Source organism: Callithrix jacchus, chromosome 20 (assembly GCF_049354715.1).
Source record: "Callithrix jacchus isolate 240 chromosome 20, calJac240_pri, whole genome shotgun sequence".
NCBI classification, from domain to species: domain Eukaryota; kingdom Metazoa; phylum Chordata; class Mammalia; order Primates; family Cebidae; genus Callithrix; species Callithrix jacchus.
The window spans coordinates 25,080,741-25,102,534 of NC_133521.1; the positions used below are offsets into that span (position 1 = coordinate 25,080,741).

A 21,794-nucleotide genomic window follows, 5' to 3' on the forward strand; every position below is an offset into this window, starting at 1 on the left:
AACTGCTGGGATTATAGGCATGAGCTCTCACATCTGGCCACTCTTTATTTACTATATGTGTATTTGTATGAATTTTTAGTGTTTCATAAAATAATTTATGCTTCTCTTTTAGAATGATTATGGACTTGAAGCCAAAGAACAAGATGCACTAGTGGACTGATTGCTGACCAGGGGCTTGAGAGCTGGGTTCTGTTTTCCCTCCTCAGACTGACTTTGCAGCCACGGAGAGGTGAGTGCTATTTCCATTTTTTCTATCTTTAAAGTGATAGTAATACAACCTTTCTGGAGATGGAGGATTTCTTGGCTAGTTCTTGGGTGTAGGGGATGCAGGATATCAGGTGATTGAGGGCATACAGGCTTTATAATCAGAGTCTTGGATTTGAAACTTGTTCCACGACATACTACCTGGGTGATAAGGAACAAGTTACTTAACCTGTCTACTCCTTTAGTCCTCACTTGTGAGAGAATAATGTCACCAATCTCAAAGACTGCTCTCAGAGTTCATGAGAATGTGTGTAAAGTGTTAAGTACCATTCTGAACATGTACCTAGAAAGACTCCAGGAAATTGTGGCTGCTGTTCTGCAGAAACCTTTGGAATGTATATTTTGACTATTGGCAAATTACCTGAAAAGAAAGTCCATGACCTGTGGCTACTTGTAATTTTGATGAGAAACAGATGGAATCCTGTTCTTGGGGAGCCTGGTATCCTGGGTAAAAATTGTCTTAATTTGAGTTAGCCTAGCTGATTGCCCATTTTGCATCAGAGTGTGACAGTTATTATCAATTTAATTTAGCCCATAATTTCTACTATAAAATGTAATGGACTTTTTTTTTTTTTTTTGAGACGGAGTCTTGCTAAGTCAGCAGGCTGGAGTACAGTGGCATAATCTCAGCTCACTGCAACCTCCGCCTCCTGGGTTCAAGCGATTCTTCTGCCTCAGCCTACCGAGTAGCTGGGACCACAGATGCGTGCCACCATGCCTGGCTAATTTTTTTTGTATTTTTAGTAGAGACGGGGTTTCACCGTGTTGGCCAGGATGGTCTTGATCTCTTGACCTAGTGATCCACCTTCCTCGGCCTCCCAAAGTCCTGGGATTACAGGCGTGAGCCACCGCGCCTGGCCTATAATGGGCATTATATGGAACTTGGAACAGGCCTCATAAATATTGGGATCTACTATGCTTTGGAAACTTGTAAACAATCAAGTGGTGTTCTCGTTGTAAAAATTACCTCTTCTCAGGGTACCATAAAGCACATCTTTTTTATACTCTAGAAAAATGTGGAAATAATTTAATTGTACGTTTGCAATGGCAAAAAGGAGTGAAGTGGAAATTACAAATGCCAAGATTAGATTAGCTTACATGAACGAATCATCAAGTAACTTCTAAGATTTTTCTTACAAGCTCTGCCTGGAGCAAATAAAGAGAAGGAAAATAGGAATGAAAGTTCTGTTATTCTTCAAACCTTTATTTTCCAAATGGGCAACTTGTTATCCTGCTAGATGGAAGGGACAAGGTCTGTATGGTAGTATTCTGTCACTCCTGAAATAACTTGTGCCCTCCAAGTTCTTTTAGGAGTATTGACCCAGAGTGCATACTAATAAGTTGCTGAAAAATGAAACAACACTGTTTTAAGAAACTGTTGAGAAAGCTAACCTTTAAGAGTTTAGGGAATGGGTTTATAGGAGCATGTTCATCACTTTAAAGTGTTATGACTAGCTTAATTGCCTAGATCCCTGTTTCTCAAACTGGGATATGAATACCTTTAGGGTATCAGGTAGTATGATTCCTCGGTACTTGAAGTCACAAAATAAACATGAGCCATCTTCTTGGAACTTCAGTTATGTTCGTTGAGGGGGTGGTGAATTAAGTAATTTAACTAGTGATTAAATATTAAGTATTGGCCAGGTATGGTGACTCACACCTGTAATCCCAGTACTTTGGGAGGCCAAGGTGGGTGGATCATTTGAGGTCAGAAATTCGAGACCAACCTAGCCAACATGGTGAAACTTCATTGCTACTAAAAATATAAAAACTAGTCAGGTGTGGTGGCAGTTGCCTATAATCCCAGCTACTTGGGAGGCTGAGGCAGGAAAATCACTAGAACCTGGGAGGTGGAGATTGCAGTGAGCTGGGATTGTGCCATTGCACTTCAGACTGGGCAACAGAGTGACTCTGTCTCAAAAAAAAAAAAAAGACCTGGCATGGTGGCTCATGCCCGTAATCCCCAAACTTTGGGAGGCCAAGGCAGGCAAATGACGAGGCTAGCAATCCTGGCCAACATAGTTAAACCCCATCTCTACTCAAAATAACAAAAAATTAGCAGAGCATAGTGGCAGGCACTTGTAATCCCAGCTACTTGAGAGGCTGAGGCAGGAGAATTGATTGAACCCGGGAGGTGGAGATTGCAGTGAACGGAGATCATGCCACTGTACTCCAGCCTGGGTGACAGAGTGAGACTCTTGTCTCAAAAAAAAAAAATGTAGCTGGGCGTGGTGGTACGTGCCTATAATCCCAGCTACTCGAGAGGGTGAGGCAGGAGAATCGCTTGAATCAGGAGGCAGAGGTTGCAGTGAGCCAAGGTTGTGTCACTGCACTCCAGTTTGGGTAACAGAGCAAGACCCTGTCTCAAAAAATAATAATAATAAATATTAAATATTGTTTATTAAAAACATTCACATTTTTGGAGCAGAATGAAAACTGTATGACTAAGATAACACAGGTTTTCAACAAAATGAGGCATGAGTGCCTGAGGGTGGGAAGTTCTCTTTGTATAGGTTCTATAGAAGATACATTTGAGAAGCAATACATTTGAGGTATACAACAACTCTGCTATCCTGCTCCTTACTTTGTTTCTGTAGTATTTGTGTAGGGGAAAATCTCTTAAACCAGATTTTTTCTTTGCTTTCACACAACCACCACCAACACAAAAGAAAACTTAACATTACCAAAGATGGGGTGGAGGGATTTTCCTCACACACCAAACAGTGGATACCTACTAGGTGTCCTCCAGTTCACTTCCAGCACTGTCTACCCAAGGTGGTGTCAGATTCTACATGTTTAGGGTTCAGTCCCATAAGACCATCTGTACTTTTTGCCAATCGCAAGTCTAGCCCTTCAGAGCTTCTGACCAGCTGGCTTCAAGTTGAGGTTCCCGTGACCTCTTTCTTGGGTTCCATTAATTTGCTGGAGCAGTTCACAGAAACACTTCTTGAGATCTGCTGGTTTGTTAAGAATAATATTTTATTTATTTATTTTTGAGATACAATCGCACTGTTGCCCAGGCTGGAGTACAGTGGCTCTATCTTGGCTCACTGCAACCTCCACCTCCCAAGTCCAAGAGATACTACTGCTTCAGCCTCTGGAGTAGCTGGGATTATAGTGCGTACCACCATGCACAGCTAATTTTTGTTTTTTTGTTCGTTTGTTTTTTGAGATGAAGTCTTGCTCTGTTGCCCAGGCTGAAGGGATCTTAGCTCACTGCACCCTCCCCCACCTGGGTTCAAGCGATTCTCCTTCCTCAGCCTCCTGAGTAGCTGGGATTACAGGTACATGCTACCATACCCAGCTAATTTTTGTATTTTTTAGTAGAGACAGGGTTTCACCATGTCGGTCATGCTGGTCTAAAGCTTCTGACTTCGTGATCCGACCTCCTCAACCTCCCAAAGTGCTGGGATTACAGGTGTGAGCCACGGTGCCTGGTCAATTTTTGTGTTTTTAGTAGAGATGGGTTTTCACCATGTTGGTTAGGCTGGTCTCAAACACCTGACCTCAGCCAGGCGCTGTAGCTCACGTCTATAATCCTAGCACTTTGGGAGGCTGAGGCGGGCAAGTCACAAGGTCAGGAGTTCTAGACCAGGCTGGCCAACATGGTGAATCCCTGTCTGTACTAAAAATGCAAAAATTAGCCGGGCGTGGTGGCGGGTGCCTGGAATCTCAGTTACTCGGGAGGCTGAGATAGGAGAATTATTTGAACCCGGGAGATGGAGATCAACGGAGATCGACATTGTAGTGAGCTGAGATTGCGCAAGCGGCACTCCAGCCTGGGCAACAGAGTGAGACTCCGTGTCAAAAAAAAAAAACAAAAAACTCCTGACCTCAGGTTATCTGCCTTCTCAGCCTCCCAAAAGTGTTGGGATTTTGCAGGCGTGAGCCACCATGCCCAGCCATAAAGAATATTTTAAATGATACGAATAGCCAGATGAAGAGATATGTAGGTTAAGGTCTGGGAGGGTGCAGAACCATCTGTCCCTGTGAGTTGGGGTGCGCTGCTTCCTGGCACGTGGATACACCACATACTTGGCTTTCCAGAAGCTCCTGAACCTAGCTCAGGTTTTTATGGAAGCTTCATCATATCAGCATTCCTTCTCCCAGGGTATAGGATGGGACCCTTGAGGGTCTTAAGACCCACAATCAGGAAGATGGGAGATTAGAGTACTGCCTTAGGGCAGGTGATAAAAGGGCAAGAGAAAGTTGGAGAGATTCTTCTGTTTCCTAAGGCCTAACAATTTATGCCAATTTTGTTAATCCTCTCATTCCCCTCCAACTCTCTCTCAAAGTTTTAGGTTGTAATCAAAAGTCATAAAATGGTTAAATCCTAAGCTGGATCCTATGGCTCCTCCAAGATAATTCTTTAAAAACGTCTTTTTTTTTTTTTTTTTTTTCTTTTAGACATTCTCGCCCTGTTGCCTAGGCTGGAGTGCAATGACGCATGATCTTGGCTCACTGCTACCTCCACCTTCCAGGTTCAAGCAATGTGCCTCAGCTTCCCTGAGTAGCTGGGATTACAGGCGCCAACCACCACACCTGGCTATTTTTTGTATTTTTAGTAGAGATGGGGTTTTGCCTTTGTGGCCAGGCTGGTCTTGAACTCCTGACCTCAGGTGATACACCCGCGTCGGCTTCCCAAAATGCTGGGATTACAGGCATGAGCCACTGTGCCTAGCCAAAAGCATCTGTTCTTAACTGTGTGTTTTACTAAGTATTGTTACTAACATACTGCTCTTAATGTAAGTGGTATTTAACAATTACATTTTCTCCATATGTCCTTGTGAGTAGAGGGGGAAAAAAAAAGAATGACATTTTCTTTAGTCAGGCGTTGTGGTGCATGCCTGTAGTCCTAGCTTAGCTATTCAGGAGGCTGAAACAGGAGGATTACCTGAGCTCAGGAGGTCGAGGTTGCAGTTAGCCATGGTCCCACCACTGCATTGCAGCTTGGGTGATGACAGAGTAAGACCCTGTCTCAATCAACAAGTAGTTAAGAATTACATTTTCTGAGGCTGGGCATGGTGGCTCATGCTTGTAATCCCAGCACTTTGGGAGGCCAAGGTAGGTAAATCACTTGAGGCAAGAAGTTCAAGACCTGCCTGGCTAACGTGGCAAAACCCTGTCTTTACTAAACATATAAAAATTAACTGGGTATGGTGGCTCATGCCTATAATCCCAGCTGCTTAGGTGGCTGAGGCATGAGAATTGCTTGAGTTGGGGAGGTGGAGGTTGCGGTGAGCCAAGGTCACATCACTTCATTCCAGCCTGGGTGACAGAGCGAAACTCCGTCTCAAAAAAAAAAAAAAAAAGAAAGAAAGAAAAAATTTTCTTTCTTTCTTTTTTTTTTTTTTTTGAGACGGAGTTTCGCTCTTGTTACCCAGGCCGGAGTGCAATGGCGCGATCTCAGCTCACCGCAACCTCCGCCTCCAGGGTTCAGGCAATTCTCCTGCCTCAGCCTCCTGAGTAGCTGGGATTACAGGCACACGCCACTGTGCCCAGCTAATTTTTTGTATTTTTAGTAGAGACGGGGTTTCACCAGGTTGACCAGGATGGTCTCGATCTCTAGACCTCGTGATCCACCCGCCTCGGCCTCCCAAAGTGTTGGGATTACAGGCATGAGCCATCTCGCCCGGCCTGAAAAAATACATTTTCTATATTGGTAGTGCCTGCTCTTTGGATACAGGTTTTCTTTTTGAACCTAGTTGGTCCTGAATATACTCAAGTCACATGGTGTGACTTTCCATGAAAATAATGTGAGTTGGATCAACCCAGATGTGCCTGCAGTATTTATGAAACACTTGTGATGTGCTCGTTCTATACTTGAACACCTGTTTTTCTATTCTCTGCCAGGTACTACACTAGGTATTAGGATTTCAAAGATGAGTAAGAAAAGGAACCTTCTCCTGAGGTTCTTAGGTAGACTAGGGGCCAGGAGATCTTTACGTGTCATTGGTGCTCTCATAAAAGTGTGTTGAGGGTGGACTGAGCACAGTGGTTCATGCCTGTAATCCCAGCACTTTGGGAGGCCGAGACGGCTGGATCACCGGAGGTTAGGATTTCAAGACCAGCCTGGCCAACATGGTGATACCCCATCTCTACTAAAAATACAAAAATTAGCTGGGTGTGGTGGTGGGCACCTGTAATCCCAGCTACTCAGGAGGCTGAGGTGGGAGAATCACTTGAACCTGGGAGGCAGAGGTTGCAGTGTGCTAAAATTGTGCCATTGCACTCCAGCCTGGGTAAAATTGCAAAACTCCGTCTCAAAAAAAAAAAAAAAAAATGTGTTCAAGGTGTAGGGAGAGATAGTTACAGGAGTTTGGGGAAAGATATTGGGAAAGGATTTCTGGAGGAGAGTTTCTGATCTGGGTATAAAAGGAAATGCAAAAGAGGCATAAATTTGATTTTTATCCCATTTGGGACACCAAGGCCTGGTCTTGCAGCTTAATAGCTATATGGCCTTGGGCAAATCTATTGGGGCGACTTCCTTGGGCTTCCCTTTCCTCGTTTGTAAAATGACATATCTACCTTGTTGGACTTAGGGAGGGTGAATGAAGTATTGTTGGAGAGATATTATTTATATCTAACTAATGTAACGTTGGAGAGATATTATTTATATCTAACTAATGTAACTGTAATACAGAAAGGTAAAGCAGTAATGTTGGACTTCCACAGTAGTGATCATTGTATGTTTTGTGTTAAACTGAACTTCGATGACCACCGATAATACAAAAGTTAATGAACTAAACTGAAGTACTGTAGCTGAGGAAAATGGGTTAGATTTATCAGAAAATCTGTTGAGCAGTAGAGAAATGGGTAAGTGAACAGGGTCACATCCCATGTTGTAAGGGATATAAAACAACCCATTTAAATAGATGAATGCAGTCTGGGCAACTTAGTGAGACCCCATCTTTTAAATATATATATATATATATATATATACATACACACACATATATATGTATATTTATATTTGTATGTGTGTGTGTATATATATACACACACACATATATATACATATATATAATTATATATATACACACAATATATATAATTATATATATACACACACACACATATATAAATATAAATATACATATATATATGTGTGTGTGTGTGTGTGTGTGTATATATATATATATATATAAAATTTAGCCAGGCATGGTGGTGCACACCTGTAGTCTCAGCTTCTTGGGAAGCCGAGATGGGAGGACCTGAGCCCAGGAGGTTGAGGCTGTATGCATTGTAGCCTGGATGACAAGAGTGAGAGCCTATCTTAAAAAATAAAGAAAGAAATGCTGTTAACCAGCAAATGCTTATGAGAGAGGTGTTTTGTTTAGTTTTGTTTTGTTTTGTTTTTGAGACTGAGTCTTGCTTTTTCGCCAAGCTGGAGTGCAGTGGCATAATCTCAACTCACTGCACCCTTCACCTCCCAGGTTCAAGCGATTCTACTGCCTCAGACCCCCAAGAAGCTGGGTCTACAGGGTTTCACCATGTTAGCCAGGATGGTCTCAGTCTCCTGACCTTGTGATCCACCCGCCTTGGCTCCCAAAGTGCTGGGATTACAGGCATGAGCCACTGTGCCTGACCCCCATCCCACCTTTTTTTTTTTTTTTTTTTTTGGGAGATGGAGTCTTGCTCTGTCATCCAGGCTGGAGTACAGTGGCACGATCTTGGCTCACTGCAACCTCCACCTCCTGGGTTCAAGTGATTGTCCTGTCTCAGCCTCCTGAGTAGCTGGGATTACGTGCATGCACCACCAAACCCAGATAATTTTTGTATCTTTAGTAAAGACTGGGTTTCGCCATGTTGCTCAGGATGGTCTCAAACTCCTGACCTTGTATTATGCCTGCCTTGGCCTCCCAAAGTGTATTGCATAATTTTTAAGGGAAAAGGGAATTCAGTACAGTAGGAAGTAGCACTGAAGTTTTCTGATAAAAAGAATGAAATGTTAAAAAGTGTTTTTACCTAGTTTACTTGGCAGTAATGTCTAGACTTCTTGAGTAGAATCAAGAGGCCCACTAGAACAGTTACAGACATGCAGCCAGGAGAGAGTAAGGCAGGAAGAAGCTGCTGCATCTGCTCAAGTGTTAGAGGGGTTGATGTTGCAGAGGCAATTCTTGTAGTGTTCCTCACTTAAATTTGGTCTTAAACTTTTTTTTAAAATATAACCCAAGTAATGTTTAGTTTCATTCTTTGGGAGAGTTTAATAATTGTAAAATTACATTAGAACCTAAAGAATCCTTTAATTTGTTTCCCTAGAGCTGAAGACTATTAGTCTAGTGTGTTGACTTTGTGTTTTTATTAACAGGCATGTACATCTAATACAAATTTAAACAATATATAAGTGTGCTGTGCAAATTTTCTATAACTATCACATTTAATGTAAGCACATGAGGGGGAAACACTGCAAACAATATAAAATGTTAAAATGAAAATTAATTCTCAGTCCCACCTCTGATTCCTCCTTTTTCTTTCTCAGAGGCAATAAATACCAATTTTTCATATATTCATCCAGAGAAAATTCTGCATATATAAATATGAGTTGATTTAATTTTTTTTGGAGATGGAGTCTTGCTCTGTCACCTAGGCTGGAGTATGGTGGCGCAATCTCAGCTCACTGCAACCTGCAACCTCTGCCTCCTGAGTTTGAGCAGTTCTCCTGTCTCAGCCTCCTTAGTAGCTGGAATTATAGGCACTCGCCACCATGCCTGGCTAATATTTGTATTTTCGGTAGAGACAGGGTTTCGCCATGTTGGCCTTGAACTCCTGATCTCAGGTGATCAGCCTGCCTTGGCCTCCCAAAGTGCTGGGATTACAGGTGTGAGCCACCACACCTGGCCTGTTTTCAACTTTTGCCATTAGAAAAAAAAAAATACCCTAGTAGTTGAAAGCCTTCTTTTTAAAATTTATTTATTTATTTATTTTATAGAAACAGGGTTTCACCATGTTGGCCAGGCTGGTCTTGAACTCCTGACCTTGTGATCTGCCTGCTTCAGCCTCCCAAAGTGCTGGGATTACAGGTGTGAGCCACCGCGCCTGGCCTTGATAGCCTTCTTACATACACATCTCTGGACTCAAATAGTCGTGTAAATATAGAATAAATGCGGAGAAGTTTAATTTCTTGTATATTTCTAGAAGAGGGAATGGCATGTATAAAAGCCCAGAGGCAGGAAACGAAAGACCTAGAATGTTGTGGCTACTGAAAGCAGTTCAGTATGATTAGAGGAGAGTGTATCAGGCTGGATGTAGATCTGCGGATAGGGCCCTGAAGCACATGATAGGCCATGTGAAAGAGTTTGGACTTCAAGGGTTTTCAGTATGGTGGTTTCAGAAGGGAAGTCTTCTTGCTGGTAATGGATTTATATTTTAGAAACCCTTGGCCGCTCTGTGAAAAATGGTGGATAATGGAGCAAGAGGGGAAGCAGGAAAACTGGTTAGAAGGCCATTCCGTTGGTCCAAGCAAGATGTAATGCTATCCTGACTTAAGGAGGGATAACTGGGATTGCTGTTTGTCTAGTTTGTTAAATTATAATTATTATTTTAAATTAATTAAGTTAGAGACAAGGTTTTGCTCTATTGCCCAGGCTAGAGTGCTGTGGTGTGATCATAACTTTGAACTCCTGGGCTTAAGTGATCCTCTGACACCATGCTTCTGAGAAGCTAGGACTGTAGGTATATATCACTATGCCCAGCTCATTTTTTTGTAAAGACGGGGTCTTATTGTATTGCCTAGGATGGCCTTGAACTCCTGGCCTCAAGCAGTCCCCACTCCCAGGGCATCCAAGGTGTTGGGATTACAGATGTGAGCCATCACACCCATCTTAGTTTTTTTATTATTTATTTTTAATTAAGTTGAAATCCTATTCTGCATCATCCTTTGTAACCTTTCTGTGTGCTGTGAACATTTTTCCTGTTAGATTCTTCTTTTTGTTTGTTTGTTTGTTTGTTTGAGACAGTCTCGCTCTGTTGCTCATGCTAGAGTGGTGGTGTATCTAGATTCAGTCCTACCTCCGCCTCTTGGATTTAAGTGATTCTTGTGCTTTAGCCTCCCGAGTGTCTGGGATTACAGATGTGCTCCACCACCAGGCGCAGCTAATTTTTTTTTTTTTTTTGAGACGAGTTTTGCTCTATTGCCCAGTCGGGAGTATTTTGGCGCAATCTCAGCTCACTGCAACCTCCGCCTCCTGGGTTCCAGTGATTCCCCTGCCTCAGCCTCCGGATTACAGGCGCACACCACCACACCTGGCTAATTTTGTATTTTTAGTATAGTCGGGGTTTTACCATGTTGGCCAGGCTGGTCTCAAACTCCTGACCTCAGGTGATCCACCCACCTCGGCCTCCCAAAGTACTGAGATTACAGGTGTGAGCCACGGCACCCGGCACTAACTTTTGTATTTTTAGTAGAGACAGGGTTTTGCCTTGTTTACCGTGCTGGTTTTGAACTCCTGACCTCAATTGATCTGCCTCCCTCAGCTTCCCAAAGTGCTAGGGTTACAGGTGTGAGCCAACACACCCAGCCTCTGTTATATACCTTATGTTACTTCAAATTAGTAGGAACTTTGTTGTTGGATGTTAAGTGCCATGTGTGCATGCCTCAGTTTCTGAACTGTTTCTTTGGGGACAGCAGTCCCTTGTTTGCCCTAACCTTTTGCCTGTAATATGTTGTTTCTACTTACCCCTCATTAATTGAATTATTTCTAAAACATGAGCGTTGGCCAGGCATGGTGGCTCACGCCTGTAATCACAGCACTTTTCGGAAGGCCAAGGCGAACAGATCGCTTCAATTCAGGAGTTCAAGACCAGCTTGGGCAACATGTTGAAACCCTGTCTCTACTAAAAATACAAAAACTAGCTGGGTGTGGTGGTGGGTGCCTGTAATCCTAACTACTTGGGAGGCTCAGGCACAAGAATCGGTTGAACGCAGAAGCCAGAGGTTGCAATGAGCTGAGATTGCACCACTACTCCAGCCTGGGCAACAGAGTGAAACTCTGTCTCAAAAAAATAAATAAAATAAAATATCAATATTGACTGAGAGCCAAGTTTATTGTAAATTTGAGTGCATAGATTTTGAGATTTTTTTTTTCTTAATATGCTTGGAAACTTTCTTTAGGCCTGTTCTTGTTTTCTCGGTAGTAGCTATTTGCTGGTTTAATGACTTAACGGATAGGTGTTACATAGCAGTCTGTCTTAGCTAATGGCTATGTAGATTATCCTATTGAGTATATAACTATAAATGCTCTACACATTTTTCATGCACTGAACTAAATCTCCTATTTCTTTTTCCTTTTTTTTTTTTTTTTTTTTCCTTTGAGACAGTTTCGCTCTGTTACACAGGCTGGAGTGCAGTGGCGTGATCTCGGCTCACTGCAACCTCTGCCTCCCAGGTTCAAGCGATTCTCCTGCCTCAGCCTCCCGAGTAGCTGGGGTTCAGACACCCGCCACCACACCCGGCTAATTTTTTTGTATTTTTAGTAGAGACAGAGTTTCACCATGTTGGCCATGCTGGTCTCTAACTCCTGACCTCAAGTGATCCTCCCACCTTGGCCTTTCAGAGTGCTAGGATTACAGGCATGAGTCACTGCATCCAGCCTATTTCTTATTTTGAAAGAAGTAGTTGATACACATTATCTTCCCCAACAAGGAAGGAGGAAATAAGAATCCTAAAATGTCCTAGATTGGTGAGAGCTTTTGAAGAAAAGAGCTTATATTTGGCTGGGGAGGGTGGCTTATGCCTGTCCCAACACTTTGGGAGGCGAAGGTAGGTGGATTACCTGAGGTCAGAAGTTTGAGACCAGCCTGGCTAACATGGTGAAACCCCATCCTACTGAAAATACAAAAATTAGCCAGGTGTGGTGGAGCATGCCTGTAATTCCAGCTACTTGCGAGGCTAAGACAGGAGAATTGCTCGAACCTGGGAGGTGGAAGTTGCAGTGAGCCAAAGAGTGTGCTGCTGCACTCCAGCCTTGGTGACAGAGCGAGACGCTTATCTCAAAAAAAAAAAAAAAAAAAAAAAAAAGTCTGCCTTTGGCCCGTCACAGTAGTTCATACCTGTAATCCCAGCACTTTGGGAGGCCGAGGCTGGCAGATCACCTGAGGTCAGGAGTTTGAGACCAGCCTGACCAACACGGTGAAACCCCGTCTCTACTAAAAATAAAAAAAATTAGCCGGGTGTGGTGGTAGGCACCTGTAATCCCAGCTACTTGGGAGGCTGAGGCAGGAGAATCGCTTGAACTAGGGAGGCAGGTTGCAGTGATCCAAGATTGTGCCATTGCATGCCAGCCTTGATGACAGGAGCAAAATGCTGTCTCAAAAAAAAAAAAAAGTCTGCCTTTATTTTTTATTTGTTTTATTTTTTTAAAACAGGGTTTCACCATGTTGGTCAGGCTGGTCTTGAACTCCTGATCTCAGGTGATCCACCCACCTCGGCCTCCCAGAGTGCTAGGATTACAGGCGCGAGCCACTGCGCCTGGCCCTTTTTTTTTTAAACTGTAAAGTGGTGATACTGGTTCTTTTCTTACCTATAAGGATTACTCAAATTGATAACCTAAAAAAATGTAGGATGTTAAAGCCAAAAGAAAATTTAAGTCATCTGTCAATCCCTTCATTTTACAGATAAGAAAACTAAGAAGAGGCAGAGTGATTCATCTAAGGTCATGGATGTAGGACAAGTGTTTATGTCTTTTTTGTTCTTCCTGCAGACTGGCTCTGAATAGTCTTTGGGTTTTTTTGGTTCTATAGCTAATTATTTTGCACATTCATTTTTTGAATGTCTTCTGACAGAAAAACATGCATCAGTGTGTATCTCTAGAAAATGTAGAGGCTGTGTGTTACTGCTTTTGGTTGTAGTATACATGTTTTCAGTGTGTATTTTTCAGATAACAAGAACAGTAATGTTACTAACTTTAAAACAGTTTGTCCGCATGTGCAAAAATGCATTACTAGGCTCTGATGATAATATTAAAGCTAAGTTTCTGATAAGATTTTTGAGCTTGGCTGGGCATGTTGGCTCACGCCTGTAATCTCAGCACTTTGGGAGGCTGAAGCAGGATCACCTGACGTCGGGAGTTCCAAGACCAACCTGACCAACATGGAGAAACCCGGTCTCTGCTAAAAATACAAAAAAAATTAGCTGGACATGGTGGCGCATGCCTGTTTTCCCAGCTACTTGGGAGACTGGGGCAGGAGAATTGCTTGAACCCAGGAGGTGGAGGTTGTGGTGAGCCAAGATAGCACCACTCCAGCCTGGCAACAAGAACAAAACTCCATCTCAAAAAAAAAAAAAAAAAAAAAAAGCAATTGCCTGGGAGGACAAAGTGCAGCTGCCTTTTAAAAAAAAAAAAAAAAAAAAAGGAAAGAAAATTTTGAGCTTACTCATCTTCTTAACCCAAGACACTTCAGAATCCTTCAATAATCTTTGTGTGATAAGAACAGAATATCCTTAGAGGTGATATTGATTAGCACTTCTGTTCTTCTTTTTTTGAGACATAGTCTCGCTCTTCTACCTTGCTGGAGTGCAGTGGCGGGATCTCAACTCACTGCAACCTTTGCCTCCCGGATTCAAGCGATTCTCCTGCCTCAGCCTCCCAAGTAGCTGAGACTACAGGCACGTACCACCACGCCCAGCTAAATTTTTGTATTTTTAGTAGGGACAGGGTTTCACCATGTTACAGCCAGAATGGTCTCGATCTCCTGACCTTGTGATCCACCTGCCTCAGCCTTCCAAAGTGCTGGGATTACAGGCGTGAGCCATGGCGTGTGGCCATTTCTTGTGTTTTATCTCTTTTCTTCTCCTATTTAAATATTTTTAAGTATATGTTGAGGGTATTAAATAATAGTGACTCTTGGTTTGTAATTTTTTTTTCTGTCCCCATCCAACAACTTTTTGCTTCTTCCTCTCCTTATTGTATCTTTTGGGTATATATGAATATATAACCCTGTTTACTCCCCTCCCTACCCCATGCAATTTCTTGGTTATGGTATTGCCTGCATTTTTTTTTTTGTTTCCTATACGTATTTGTTTCAGTGTTTCTAAGAAGTAACCAAGTTAACAAATTACTTATTTTAATAATTTTAGTTCAAAGTAACATTTTGAGGCTGGGCAGGGTGGCTCATGCCTGTAATTCCAGCACTTTGTGAGGTCAGGCAGGTGGATCACTTGAGGCCAGGAGTTTGAGAACAGTCTGGCCAACATAGCAAAATCTTATCTCTACCAAAAATACAAAAACTTAGCTGGGCAAGGCGCCTGTAGTTCCTGCTACTGGGGAGGCTGAGGCACGGGAATTACTTGAGGCCTGGGAGGTGGAGGTTCCAGACTCTGTCTCAAAAAACAAACAAACGAGGCCAGGGACAGTGGCTCACACCTGTAATTCCAGCACTTTGGGAGGCTGAGACAGGCAGAATATGAGGTCAGGAGATCAAGACCATCCTGGCTAACATGGGGAAACCCTGTCCGTACTAAAAATACAAAGAAATAGCCAGGCTTGGTGGCATATGCCTATAGTCCCAGCCACTCAGGAGGCTGAGGCTGGAGAATTGCTTGAACCCAGGAGGCAGAGGTTGCAGTGAGCCAAGATTGCACCACTGCACACCAGCCCGGGCGGCAGAGTGAGACTCTGTCTCAAAAAAAAAAAAAGACTGGGTGTGGCGGCTCACGCCTGTAATCCTAGCACTTTGGGAGGCCGAGGCAGGCGGATCACAAGGTCAGGAGATCGAGACTATCCTGGCTATGGTGAAGCATCATCTCTACTAAAATACAAAAATATTAGCCAGGCATAGTAGTGTACACCTGTAGACCCAGCTACTCAGGAGGCTGAGGCAGGGGAATTGCTTGAACTTGGGAGACAGAGGTTGCAGTGAGCTGGTATTATGCCTCTGCACTCCAGCCTGGCTACAGAGCAAGATTCCATCTCAAGAAAAAAAGAAACAAAAAGCAAATTAATATTTTGTTTCTTTTGTTGTTTTAACTTCTACATGTGCTGTGTCCTATACACGTAGATATTTTTTGTTTTTTCAGCCTCTTTTATTGTAAGTAACTATTGAATAATGCTTTATTATATATATCTTATGCTGCTGTACTGTTTTGTTGTTGTTTTGGGTTTGAGACAGGGTCTTACTCTATTGTCCAGGCTGGAGTGCAGTGGCACAATGTCAGCTCACTGCCAATCAATCCTCCCGCCTCAGTCTCCTAAGCAGCTGGGACTACAGGCCCGCACCACCATCCTTGACTATAATAGAGATGAGGTTTTGCCATGTTGCTTAGGCTGGTCCCCATCTCTTGGGATTACAGGTGTGAGCCCCACTGTGACTGGCTTTCTACTCACTAAGGATGTAATTTGGGGAAGGTAACTTTAAAGTTTTTTGTTTTTTTTTTTTTAACAGGGTCTCGCTTTCTTGCCTAGGCTGGCACAATCACAGCTTGCTGCAGCCTCAAAATTCTGAGCACAAGCAATCCTCCTGCCTTGGCCTCCTGCAGTGCTGGGATGATAGGCATGAGCCACCCTGCCCAACCAATAATTTTCTTGGTTGTTGTCAAAGACATTCTATTGCTATTTATTATTACCATGTTGCTGTTTGGTACAAATGTGCATTGTTGTATTTACACTGTTAGCTTCTGATTTAATGTTAACTTCATAGGAGAACCCTTTACCAAATAAAAATTTTCTTGATTTTACTAAGTAGCCTTTATGAGTGAGTCCTAGGTTATATGCCAATCCCCTAGTAGATTATGGGCCACGTGGCCACTGAGACACTGCAAAATCCTGACAGTTCAGGCCTGATGGTTCACACCTATAGTCCCAGTACTTTGGAAGTCGAGTCTGGAGGATCACTTGAGCCCAGGAGTTCCAGAAAAGCTGGGCAACACAGTGAGACCCCTGTCTCTACAGAGCAATTAAGATTTATTTTTTAAAAAATAATTTATAAAAATAAAAACCATCACAGTTCGCCCTATCAAGTATGCCAGTTTCGGCAGGTTTTTTTCTTTTCTTTTTTCCTTCTTTCATGCCTAGTAGGAGCTTGTACTTATTACCTAGAGATTGTGTAAAATATTGGTTGTTCCCACAATAGAAATGAAACTTTAAAACTTACTCTTCCAGGCACAGTGGCTCATGCCTGTGATACCAACACTTGGAGGGGGGCAGAGGCAGGAGGATAGCTTGAGCCCAGGAGTTCAAGACCTATCTGGGCAACATAGCAACACCCCGTTCTCCACAAAAAGGGGGGAAAAGGCGAAACACTTACTCATTGAGTTATACATTCTGTTATTGCTTATGTGATAATTACATTAGTTTTGAAGTAGATTTTTTTTTAAGGCAGAGTTTCACTCTTGCTGCCCAGGCTGGAGTGCAGTGGTACAAGCTCGGTCACTACAACCTCCGCCTTGCAGGTTCAAGCAGTTCCCCTGCCTCAGCCTCCCAAGTAGCTAGGATTACAGCTTGCCACCAGCTCAGCTAATTTTTTGTATTTTTAGTAGAGATGGTGTTTTCCCATGTTGGCCAGGCTGGTCTCAAACTCTTGACTTCAGGTGATCTACCTGCCTCAGCCCCCCAAAAGTGCTGGGATTACAGTGCCTGGCCTGTAGATTTTTATCTAAGGAACAGACAAAAAATTATCACACTTGAAAACTATGGGTACTGAGTAGTTTGGATTTATGTAGACCTATATTTAGAGTAAATTACTGTTTGTCTGTAGGCGTCACTTATAAACCATGGTCAACAGAGATTCTATATGAGAATCACCTGAGGATCTTTTGAAATAAGAATTTCTGGGATCAGTCTCTGTCTCATCTGTCCATCCAGTCATCTATTTTTTGAGACAGTTCCACTCTGTTGCCCAAGCTAGAGTGCAGTGGTGCGATCACAGCTCACTGCAACCTCTGCCTCCTGGGCTCAAGCAATCCTCCCATCTCAAACCCCCGAGTAGCCAGGACTGCTGGTGTATGCCACCACACCTAGCTAATTTTGTATTTTTTTGTAGAGATTGGTGTTTTGCCATGTTGCAGCAGCTGATCTTGAACTCTTAGGCTCAAGTGATCCTCCTGCTCCACCCTCCCAAAGTGCTGGGATTACAGACATGAGCTACTTGCTCCGTCACCCAGGCTTGAGTGCAGTGGCATGGTCTCAGCTTACTGGCAACCTCTGCCTCCTGGGGTTCAAGCAATTCTCGTGCCTCAGCCCTCCTGAGTATTTGGGATTTCAGGCGTCCACCACCCTGTCTGGCCAATTTTTTGCATTTTTAGTAGAGATGGGGTTTTTCACCATTGTTGGCCAGGATGGAGGTTCAGAAACCTTGTCTCTACTAAAAATACAAAAAAAATTAGCTGGGCATGGTGGTGTGCGCCTATAGTCCCAGCTACTCAGGAGGCAGAGGCAGGGGAATCGCTTGAACCTGGGAGGCAGAGGTTGCAGTGAGCCGAGATCGCACCGCTGCACTCTACCCTGTCGAGACTCCGACAATCAATCAATCAATAAAAAACAAGCATTAATTTGAGATGGCTTAGTACAGTTCCACTCAGTTACTTTAAATTACTTATGCACAAAATTGGTCTAATTCCATACATACTTAAGTTTTTGTTATATACTGTTCAACTGTTCTGTAGTTTGTCAGGCAAGGTTTATCTCATTCTTTAGTATCCAGCTTTAGCAATTCCTCTCCTTAAAGCCCTTTACCCACTGAAGTCATCCTTTATGCCAGGGTGGTAGGGAAGTATGTTAATCCTTGTTAAAGCACTCATCACACTATGTAGCTCCCATTTGTTGTTCTTTCTCCGTACCAGACAAGGAGCTCCCTAAGAACTGAACCCGGTGCAGAAGACAAAGCTTATCTGGGAGTCAACACTACCACAATACTGATTGAAGGTCTACCCCCAGTACTTGCACACAGTCTCCCCCTCCCATCCCCCAGCCCCAGATGTCACCTTGGCACCTAATACCGCATTTCTTCCATTAACTTGAAAAAGAGAGGGAGGGGGCACAGTGGACACCTGCAATTCCAGCATTTCTGGAGGCTGAGGTGGGTGGATCACCTGAAGTCAGGAGTTCAAGACCAACCTGGCCAACATGGCAAAGCCCCATCTCTACTAAAAATACAAAAATTAGCCTCGCATGATGGCGGGCATCTGTAGTCCCCACTACTGAAGGAGGCTAAGGCAGGAGAATTGCTTGAACCTGGGAGGCGGGCATTACAGTGAGCCATGATCGCTCTGTTGCACTCCAGACTGGGCAACAAGAGCGAAACTCCATCTCAAAGAAAAAACATTTAGAACTTTTTTTTTAAGAGGAGTTCCTCTTTATAGTAGCATCAGCCACTTTTTGGTGAAAGAACTGCTGTCTAGCCTTCATTATTCTTTGTAGCAAAATAATTCCTTCCCCTCCTCCCATACTAGTTTCACTGTTGCCATTTCAGATATTTTATTATGTATTTCCTAGATTCAAAGCTTTAGTGGGTTTTCTTCAAGTAGCTGTTAGGATAATTGTTTTGTTTTGACCATACCCTTTAATATTAACAAATGGGAGGGGAGATTGTTAACAAAATACTGAAATACTCATAACTTTTTTTTTTAACTTAAGAGAAACATTTTCATTTCTTTTTTACTTATTTACACACACACAGCCTCACAGCCTTGACCAGGCACAGTGGCTGTCGGGGCGTGGTGGTTCACGCCTGTAATCCCAGCTCTTTGGGAGGCTAAGGTGGGTTGATCACCTGAGGTCAGGAGTTTAAGCCCAGCCTGGCCAGTATGGTGAAACCCTGTCTCTACTAAAAATACAAATTAGCTAGGTATGATGGTTGGTGCCTGTAACCCCAGCTACTGGAGGCTGAGGCCAGAGAATTGCTTGGATCTAGGACTTAGAGGTTGCAGAAACACGAGATAACACCATTGCACTCCAGCCTGGGCAACAGAGCAAGACTCTGTCTCCAAAAACAAAGCCTCAGTGGCTCACACCTGTAATCCCAGCACTTTGGGAGGCCTAGGCGGGTGGATCACACGAGGTCAAGAGATCGAGACCACCCTGGTCAACATGGTGAAACCCTGTCTCTACTAAAAATACAAAAAATTAGCTGGGCATGGTGGCACGTGCCTGTAATCCCAGCTACTCAGGAGGCTGAGGCAGGAGAATTGCCTGAACCCAGGAGGCGGAGGTTGTGGTGAGCCGAGATTGCGCCATTGCACTCCAGCCTGGGTAACGAGCGAAAATCCGACTCAATTAAAAAAAAAAAAAAAAAAGAATAGCAGAGTAAAATGGTTTGTCTGTTTAACTTTTAAACCCAGCTTTTATTCTAAAAGAGTTAATAACTTTTGTTCATTTGGCTAGTGTCCTGCATCTAGTAAAAATTACTTAGTTTTTTCTTTCATTCTCAGGAAAAACTGATGTCTTTTCTTTTCAAGACAGTCTTGTTCTGTCACCCAGATGAGTGCAGTGGTGTGATCATAGCTCACTGCAGCCTGGGCTCAGGCGTTCCTTCTACCTCAGCTCCCCCAGCTGCAGTAGTCGAAGGAGACCCAGGGGCCAGGTCAGGGACTGAGGGGACCAATGGTGGGGAACCCCAGGCCCGAGGACGGTGTTGTGGTTGTTGTGATGGTTGTCCAGGTTACTGTCACTGGCATGGCAGTGGTCTTAGCAGAGGAACCCACAGAGAAAGATCTGGTGACAAGATCTCACTATGTTGTCCAGGCTGGTCTTGAACTCTTGGGCTCAAATGAATCTCGTGGCTCTGGTGCCTCAAGTGCTGGGATTATTGGTTTAAGCCACTGTGCCTGACCTGATTACTTATAATTGCTTTTTTCCCCCTCCCTGTCCTAGTGTCATTTAACATTCTCTATAGTCAGAATACTAGACTAAGCTTTTCAGTCAACATTTTTCTGATTTAAAGATGTATTGGCTGGACACAGTGGCCCACACCGTAATCCCAGCACTTTGGGAGGCTAAGGTGGGCAGATTACCTAAGTCAGGAATTTGAGACCAGCCTGGCCAACATGGTGAAACTCTGTTTCTACTAAAATTACAAAAATTGACTGGGCGCAGTGGCTCATGCCTGTAATCCCAGCACTTGGGAGGCCAAGGCAGCAGATTACCTGAGGTCAGGAGTTTGAGACCAGCCTAGCCAACATGGTGAAACCCCATTTCCACTAAAAATACAAAAAATTAGCCAGGTGTGGTGGCTGATGCCCATAATCCCAGCTACTGAAGAGGCTGAGGCAGGAGAGTTGCTTGAACCCGGGAGGCAGAGGTTGCAGTGAGCTGAGATCACGCCATTGCACTCCAGCTTGGGCAACAAGTGAAACTCCGTCTTAAAAAAAAATTTGAGCAGTGGCTCACGCCTGTAATCCCAGCACTTTGGGAGGCCGAGGCGGGTGGATCACAAGGTCAAGAGATCGAGACCATCCTGGCCAACATGGTAAGACCCTGTCTCTACTAAAATACAAAAATGAGCCGGGCATGGTGGTTCGTGCCTATAGTCCCAGCTACTTGGGAGGCTGAGGCAGGAGAATTGCTTGAACCCAGGAGGCAGAAGTTGCAGTGAGAGGTGATCACACCACTGCACTCTAGCCTGGCACCTAGTGACAGAGCAAGACTGTCTCAAAAAAAAAAAAAATTAGCTGAGCATAGTGGTGTATGCCGTAATCTAGCTACTCAAGAGGCTGAGGCAGGGGAATTGCTTGAACCTGGGAGGTGGAGGTTTCAGTGGCCGGGATTATGCCACTGCACTCCAGCCTGGGTGTCAGAGCGAGAGTCTGTCTAAAAATAAATAAATAAATAAATAAGGCCAGGTGGGATGGCTCATGCCTGTAATCTAAGCACTTTGGGAAGCTGAGGCTGATGGATCTCCAGAGGTCAGGAGTTCAGACCAAACTGATCAATATGGTGAAACCCCGTTTCTACTAAAATACAAAAATTAGCTGGCATGGTGGCATGCGCCTGTAGTTTCACCTACTCAGGAGACAGAGACAGGAGAATTACTTGACCCCAGGAGGCAGAGATTGCAGTGAACTGAGATCACGCCACTGTACTCCAGCCTGGGCAGCAGAGTGAGACGTATTTCAAAAACAACAAAAACAGATACATAGAGAGGCTGGGCATGGTGGCTCAATGTCAGTAATCGCAGCACTTTGGGAGGCTGAGGCGGGTGGATTACTTGAGCTCAGGAATTTGAGATCACCCTGACCAATATGGTGAAACCCTGTCTCTACTAAAAATAAAAAAAATAGCTGGGCGTGTTGGTGCGCTTCTGTTATCCCGGCTACTCAGGAGGCTAAGGCAGGAGAATCACTTGAACCCAGGAGGCGGAGGTTGTAGTCAGCCGAGATCACACCACTGCATTTCAGCCTGGGTTACAAAGTGAAACTCCGTCTGGAGGAAAAAAAATTATATAAGTGTATATATATATAAATATATATTATATATTTTATATATATAAAGAGAAAGCTGCAAGGTATCTTTTGTTCTCTTTTAAAATGTTTTATAGCCAGGCGCGGTGGCTCATGCCTGTAATCCCAGCACTTTGGGAGGCCTAGGTGGGTGAATCAT

General features: G+C 43.7%; 1 protein-coding gene across 2 annotated transcripts in view; it reads left to right on the forward strand.

Annotated features, from left to right (window-relative positions):
* The window catches only part of CTCF (CCCTC-binding factor), a 77,412-nt gene that overhangs the window by 8,008 nt on the left and 47,610 nt on the right, over positions 1 to 21,794 (forward strand). For both annotated transcript variants that reach the window (XM_017967035.4, XM_035282418.3), the window contains exon 2: positions 113 to 229. The gene's annotated coding sequence lies outside the window, so the exon portion shown is untranslated. The remainder of the gene's footprint in view (positions 1 to 112; positions 230 to 21,794) is intronic.